Below are 7,500 nucleotides of genomic sequence, written 5' to 3'. Positions count from 1 at the left end.
ATGTCAACGTGAAGAAATTCAAAAAAGCGCGGGTAAACGGCGGGAGTAACTATGACTCTCTTAAGGCAGGGGCAGTGACGGTGCACACTGTATGGGGAGCGGCGACCCCACCTTCCCGAGCTTGGAGACAAGGCGGTTTGGCGGCCGCTGGACCAGGCTCCATTCGAGGTGGTAGTTTGGAGAGAGGGGCTTGGACCCCAGTCTGGTTAACAGGTACGTAGTGCCATTAATCTGGAGGCCTGAAGGTCCTCCGGATCAATAAACAGGAGGGAGGTCAGGCGGCCGTCGGGTCGCCAGGTCTCCTTGGTATGTGCACTTATGACTTGGCATATCTAATGGCTATGAATTGGAAACGATGGGAACTGATGTAACAGGAAAAAAATTCTTTTATTTTTCCATATTGAGTGACGATGATGCAGCCTCGGACGCAGGAGCTCCCGGCCCTGGAGCTTCTGTGGCGGACATGTCCGCTATGGACCGGAGGGCCAATGATGACGACCCTGGCTTGACAACGGACAACGAGATCTGGCAGTGTGTGGACCTCCCTTTGGGCGGGCAGATCGAGTGTGTTGCGTGCAGCCTTTCGGGCCGTGGCAGGTTGTTCCTGCAGGCGTCGCAGTTCCGGGATCATGTGGAAGAACAGCACCCTGCAGTATTGATCAAATGGAGGTGCGCCACATGTGGTAAGGAGTTTCCGAAACTCCACGCATGTAGGTGTCACCTCCCAAAGTGTAAAGGGTTAACCCGGACTAACGAGGGTGAAGGGGTGATATGCGATGCCTGTGGGGAGCGATTTGCCACCAAGCGAGGTTTGTCTATGCACGAACGGCATAGGCACCCGGAGATAAGGAACGAAAAGAGAAAGGCTGGTGGCGCAAACCAGGGAGAGAATAGACCAGGCAGAAGAGCCTCGGCCTGGTCAAAGGAGGAGACTGAGCTCCTCGTTCGGCTGAACGAAAGGTATAAGAACCTTCGGCAGCCGAATGTTGCGATTAAGCCATTTCTCCCTGGAAAAACTCTGAAGCAAATTAGTGATAAAAGGAGGCTCCTGCCCGTGCAAAGGGAGGAGGAAGCGGTCGACGAGAGCCCATCGGAGGAGTCCTCCGAGGGCAGCTCCTATGAGTCGGCCGTGGAAGATTTAAGCCCCCAGCCTCCTTCCAGCTTGGATAACTGGAGGGAGGATCTAAGGGGAGCTATTATGGCCAGCCAGTCGAATCAGGCAAACCATTTTAGACCGATCGAAATAGAGATAGAGGAGCTGGCTGGCCAGGAGGTAGTTGACGAGTCCGCTGTTAACGCCTTGTTGGAACGCTTCACGGAGCGACTGAAACAAGGCGTTCATGTAAGTGAGGGTCCCGGCAGGGACCGTGGAGTGGACCGTCAACCTAGAAGGAAAAATAAGGGGGCGAGTAAAATGAAAAAATTTGAATATGCCAGATACCAGGAGCTTTATAAGAAATGCCCCAAAAAGCTCCTGGATTTGGCTATAATGGGGAAGGCCATCCGAGACGAGGAGGTGGTTCTTCCCGAAAAAGAGGCAGTGGGGACACTGTACTCGGGTCTCTGGGGGGCGGTCGGACCCCAGACCAAGCTTCCAGTGAAACATATTAATAATCCCAAAATAGAAATGCGACAAGTATGGATGCCCATCGCTGTGGGGGAGCTTGTGGAAAAGCTAAGGAGAATAAAGAAAAACACGGCCGCAGGGGTGGATCAAATTAAGAAGATCCACTTCCGAAGGGCTGGGGCGCTGCTAGCGTTCGCTAAGTTTTGCAATTTGCTGTTGCTGAGCCGAATCTACCCGGCACAGTGGAAAGTGAACCGCACCACGCTCATACCCAAAACGGGGAAGAGTGTGGCGGAAGTCGGCAACTGGAGGCCCATCACAATAGGCTCCTTGCTGGGTAGACTATATTCGGCGATGATTGACAAAAGAATAAGAGGCAAGATATCGCAACACCCTAGGCAAAAGGGGTTTGCGAGGGAGGATGGCTGTAAGAACAATATAGCCATTCTCAGCAGCGCCCTAGGCCAAATGAAAGAGAACAAAGGCGGCGTTGTCACAGTCATGGACATCTCCAAGGCTTTCGACACGGTTCCTCACAGCGTCTTAAGCGACGCACTGGAAGCGAAAGGCATTCCGGCGGCCGTCGGAAATTATATACAGACAATGTACGATGGCTGTCGGACGGTCATACACTGTAGACACAAAGAGACCCTGTCAGTGTCCCTGCTCAGAGGAGTCAAACAGGGTGATCCTTTATCCCCGCTCCTCTTCAATTTAGTAATAGAGCCACTGGTTCGCACTATACACGAGACGTCGGAGGGCGTTGGGGTGGGAGACGAGAAGGTCTCCATTTTGGCGTTCGCAGATGACCTTGTTCTTCTGGCCAAAAATAAAACAGAGGCACAAAAGCAGTGTGAGAGGGTGCAAGGCTATCTCAGGAAGCTAGATATGAAAGCTGCGACTGAGAAATGCAGCGCATTCCAAATTGCGAAGAAAAGTAAGACGTGGTATATTAAAAACCCGGAACTAAAGTTGGGTCTGGAGGCTATTCCATATTCAGACCCCGAAACCATAGTTAGGTATCTGGGAGCCACGTTGGATCCCTGGAGGGGGCTGCGCCACGTCACGGTTAAGGAAATTTCTGACGCGGCAAAATGCATAGCGAGGATGAGGTTGAAACCAGACCAAAAGGTCAACCTCATCAGAACGTACCTCCTGCCCAGGTATGTACATGGATTAGTGGCGAATCCGCCTCCCTTGGGCCTCCTGGACCAAATAGACCACGAAATAAAATTAACAATCAAGAAAATATTGCATCTCCATCAGTCAACGACCGATGGAGTTATTTACTCCGATAAAAGTCATGGTGGTCTGGGGGTCCAGAGGATTGCGAATATAGTTAAATTGGCAAAGTTGAGAAATGCAATCAAAATGAAGGAGGCCGAGGATGAGGCGGTTAGGTGTGCGTACTTAGGGCAGGAGGGGGTAATAAAGAAATATGCTGCGTCAGTGGGCCTCAGTTGGCCCACGAGTCTGGAAAGTATTGAGGGCGCGCGCAGGTCCCTCAAAAAGAGGGATACAGACAAGTGGAGGCAGCTCGTCTCTCAGGGCCAGGGCATAAAGGAATTCTTTGGCGACAAAACCGGTAATGCCTGGCTCTATAACCCCAATTTGTTGAGGCCGTCCAGATATCTAGATGCATTGAAATTACGTACCAACACGTTCGGTACAAGGGTTGCACTCATGAGAGCCAAGAAAGAGATGGATTATAAATGTAGGCGATGTGGCTCTCAGGCCGAGACCTTGGGGCATATTTTGGGCCAATGCACCCATACCAAGGCAAAGCGTATCAAGCGCCATAATGAAATATGTAAACTCGTGCTCGGCAAGGTGGCCAAGCACTGCGCTGTGTACGAGGAGCCGGTTATAAGCGTTCTGGGGGAGCTGCGTAAACCAGATTTGGTCATAAAAGACCATGATAAGGTTTACGTAGTGGATGTCACGGTGCGCTACGAGGACCGTGACAATCTCCGGAACGCATACCGGGAAAAATTGCAAAAGTATCGGGAGACGGCGGAATACCTAAAAATTAAAATGAACGCTTTGCAAGCACAAGTGATCCCGATAGTGGTTGGGTGCAGGGGCGCAATACCCAAGGAAACGGCGATAAACTTGAGGACCCTCGGGCTTGAAAGCAAGGATGTCCTGACGGCCTCATTAATCGCCCTTCGGTCGTCGATCGAGATGGCGAACCAGTTTATTGACTACGATCACATAGGGTGATCGTTATATATATTTATTTATTTATTTATTTATTTATTTATTTATTTATTTATTATTATTCACGGACCAAGCCCTTGGGCTGGATGGATTATTTATTGAAGACGCAGCCGCAAGGCCAAGAAAATATTTATTGAGAACACAGCCGCAAGGCAAAGAAAAATTTTTTTAATGGAAACGCAGCCGCAAGGCAAAAGAAATATTTATTTATGGCAAACGCAGCCGCAAGGCAAAGAAAAGGTTCATGGAAAACGCAGCCGCAAGGCCAAGATAAAAATTATAGCTCGAACGAGGCAGCTGTCAGCCGATAAATATGATATGTAGCCCGTCTCGGCCCTTTACACCGAGCGGTGCGAGTCCTGATACATCTTTTGTGTAGCAGGGCGCGGGGCGGATTCTACGCATGCAGAATCCGGGGCGACGCCTCCGCGGGGCTTTCCCTGGGCGCACGTTATGCGTGCGGCCGAGCTCGCCTCCCGAAAGGGTCCCCGTTCCTAATTTTTCCAAATCTGTGGGCAGATCGTTTGGCAGCGGAACTATAAAGTAGGCCCGACAAATTAACTAATTGTTATTGTTGTTACCTTACGAGGAGGTTTAACCCTCGGAAGTCCACCAAGTCTTCGGTCTTGGTGCAGTAAATAGCCAAATGCCTCGTCATCTAATTAGTGACGCGCATGAATGGATTAACGAGATTCCCTCTGTCCCTATCTACTGGTGGGGAGTAATTCAAGGGCTAGGTCAATGAAGTAGGAATACGGAGACCAGAACCCGGGGTTGCAGGAGCAGGGGTAGAGCATCCCCTGGCTCACCGAAAGTCCAAAAATCGTCCATTACGGCCCAAACACGCTCAAACCGAGCCGGAGCTGGCACCGGCCTCGGCAATGACGAAACCACCCGATCGGATGCTGCGTACTCCCACCTAGAAACATTTACAAACACAGTGGAAAGAGTGCGCAGCAAGTGAAGGCGCCACGGCGAGTAAAATAATAATAGACCGAACACCCGTCACGCTGAAAAACAGCAAACTCGCCGCTGGCAATCGGGAAAGCAACAGAACTGTGAAGCTATCGAGCGAAAGTTTGGGTTGGGACTCAGGTGAGCCAAGGGTCGATGCTCCCCAGCCCGGCCGTTTTACTCGGGACATGATGCCCGAGGTCATGTTCAAGTTACGTTGCGTACCTCCACGCGGTCCCACTGGAGGTCCCGTTTCAACGGGATCGCTAAACCGAACGTAGCGAAGCAGAGGGGGCAACTGCTGAGGTTTGTCCCCCCCGTGTTTGCCGTGCGGGGCGACCCGTGTCGTCGGAAAGGTGGGTCCTGGGATCTGAGGGGGCCCTGTCCTGCGGGAGAGTGTGCACCCAACACGTACCTTTGGCCACTGCTTCGACTAGACGGGCGGCTAGGCGAGAAAAGCAGCTCTTTGCCTAGTCAATCGGCTTGGAACGACCATACGTCTCGGCGGGTGGGTTCTACATTGGGCGAGGAAGGGGACCTTGGAGTCCGGGGAGACCCGGTCGGCCTTGGAACGCGGACTATATCCCGGGTAATGTCCTAACCTGGCGGAGCCAGGTTCCATTTGAGGGTCCGAGGAGGCTGGGACATGCAGCGGGATGAAGAGAATAAACTAAGCATGGAATCAAAAACACAAAAATCGGATCAACCCGTGGTCGTTCTTGAGGTTCTCAAGAGCGATCCGGTAATAATAAAGAAGGAGGTCGACGATGCGGGTGCTCCCGGCACGTCGACCCCAAAGACGAAGAAGAAGGTGGAAGCTGGGGAGGGACAACAACACGCCTCCCCTAGCAAGGTTACAAAAGGCACGGCGAAGCCTGCGGGTGACAAAACCCCCGCGCCGCCGCTGCCCAAGAAAAAGACAAAAAACGCGGCCGCGCCGCAAAAGCAGGATGGACCGGGTGTTCCCACCCGTAAAAATCCAAAAGAGCCACGGGCCGTAAAGCCCAGCGCTCACAATATGTCAGAGGCCCACGGGAAGATCCCACCGGGCCCGGGTGTAAAGCCTGGAGACTGGACAACGGTCTCCAGGAAGAAGAAGGCCGGCGCAGCCATACCAGGCAAACCGGCCTCTGGGAAACGGGGCAAGATACCGGCGGAGGCGGTATCTGGGCCCAAAATACGGCCGCTCGATCTCATACGAGACGAAGCCTCGGCTGTGATCACGGATGTCCGGAGCTTCTGCCTTCGACCGGAGTCGAAGGTAACAAAGGAAGCCGGCAGCCGTGTGATCGGCCAAACATCCGCGCTCTACGAGCTTGTCCAGGAACTGCTCATTCGCAGCAGCTTCCTCGAAGGGCAGCTCGCCGCGGTGCGCCAGGACTCCAAGGAGTCCCTCAAGGCGGCCGTAAAGAGCGTGGCGCAGACGACGCTGAAGGATGCGAAATCTGCAACGAGGAAGCAAGTGTCGACCTACGCCGATGCGGTAAAGGTCGACACCAAGAGAGTTTCCCCAGACGCGGTGGTGCCACCCCGAAATGCGGTGCGCATATTCCCGCCGAAGGGAACAAAACAGAACAGTGACGTAACAAAAAACACTGTTCTGTCTGTCGTCAAGCCCACCAAGGCCAAAATCCGCGTTACAGCGGTTCGACGCATCCACTCAGGTGGCATAGTCGTCGAGACCGAACGTGAGGAAGACCTAAAGGTCTTCACTAACTCTGCGGAACTGAAAGGAGTAGGACTTTCAGTTTCCGTCCAAACTAAGAGGAAGCCTACACTTATAGTGTATGGCGTTCCTCGAAAGGTTACAAAAGAGGAGGTTGTATCCAGTATTTGGAAACAAAACCTCAATGAAATGACACAGGGGGAAGTGTCATCCGCCTTGAAAGTCCGGTTTGCAACCGGGCCCAAGGCGAATAACGCAAAAACGACCAACTGGGTCATTGAGTGCAGCCCGCAGGTTCGCCTGCGGCTCAAAGAGAGAGGCCGAGTATACATCGGATGGTCGTCTTGCCGTGTGCAGGACTACATTGCGGTGGCTCGGTGCTTTAAGTGCCAGAGGTTTGGCCACATGGCCAAACACTGTAAAGAGAAAGATAAAGTCTGCGGACATTGTGCTAGAGGTGGGCACACGATGAGCTCCTGCAACAGTTTGAACGAGACCCCGGTCTGTTCAAACTGCAAGGCAAGGGGAAAGAGAAACGACCATCGGTCGAAAGACAAATCCTGCGCGTCCCATCAGGTCGCGCTGGAAAAATTAATAGCCCGGACCGACTACGGCGGGCAGAAATGAATGAGTAAACGATTGAACGCAGTACAGTCTTGTGCTTCGGCCAAGACTCCTCGGGCCGGGAGCCAAGCCCCACCCGCTTCGGCGGGTGTACCCCGGATTGGGTTGGACTCGAGGTGGCAGTGATGGTTCGCCGCCGTCACCCTCCGAACTACGTGACGGTGCGACAAGAAGGTGGATGCCCGACCACCAGGCAAGAGTAGTGACAACGCTGGTATAGACTTAAAGTCTGAGGTACAGCGCGTCCCTTCGCTCGCGAACGGACATCAAACACACTAATACTATATATGTCCCTATCTACTGCTAGATTCAATCACCGACCCGCCGACGGAAGACTGCACAGTCTTCACTAGGAAGGAGGTTGGAGACGCGATCTGGAGCCTAAAGCGAGGAAAATGCCCTGGTCCGGACCGTTTAGAGGTCGAAGTCCTAAGACGCGCGTATGGATCCGTCCACAGCGGTCTGCTTC

The 7,500-nt window shown here is 52.9% G+C and overlaps 1 pseudogene; it reads left to right on the top strand.

The window, feature by feature from the left end:
* Positions 1 to 144, top strand: part of LOC143154457 (large subunit ribosomal RNA) — a 2,814-nt pseudogene extending 2,670 nt beyond the window's left edge.
* Positions 145 to 7,500: the final 7,356 nt, after the last annotated feature.

This window comes from Ptiloglossa arizonensis, unplaced genomic scaffold (genome assembly GCF_051014685.1).
Source record: "Ptiloglossa arizonensis isolate GNS036 unplaced genomic scaffold, iyPtiAriz1_principal scaffold0023, whole genome shotgun sequence".
Lineage (NCBI taxonomy): Eukaryota > Metazoa > Arthropoda > Insecta > Hymenoptera > Colletidae > Ptiloglossa > Ptiloglossa arizonensis.
This window is presented reverse-complemented; position numbering and strand designations above follow the sequence as displayed.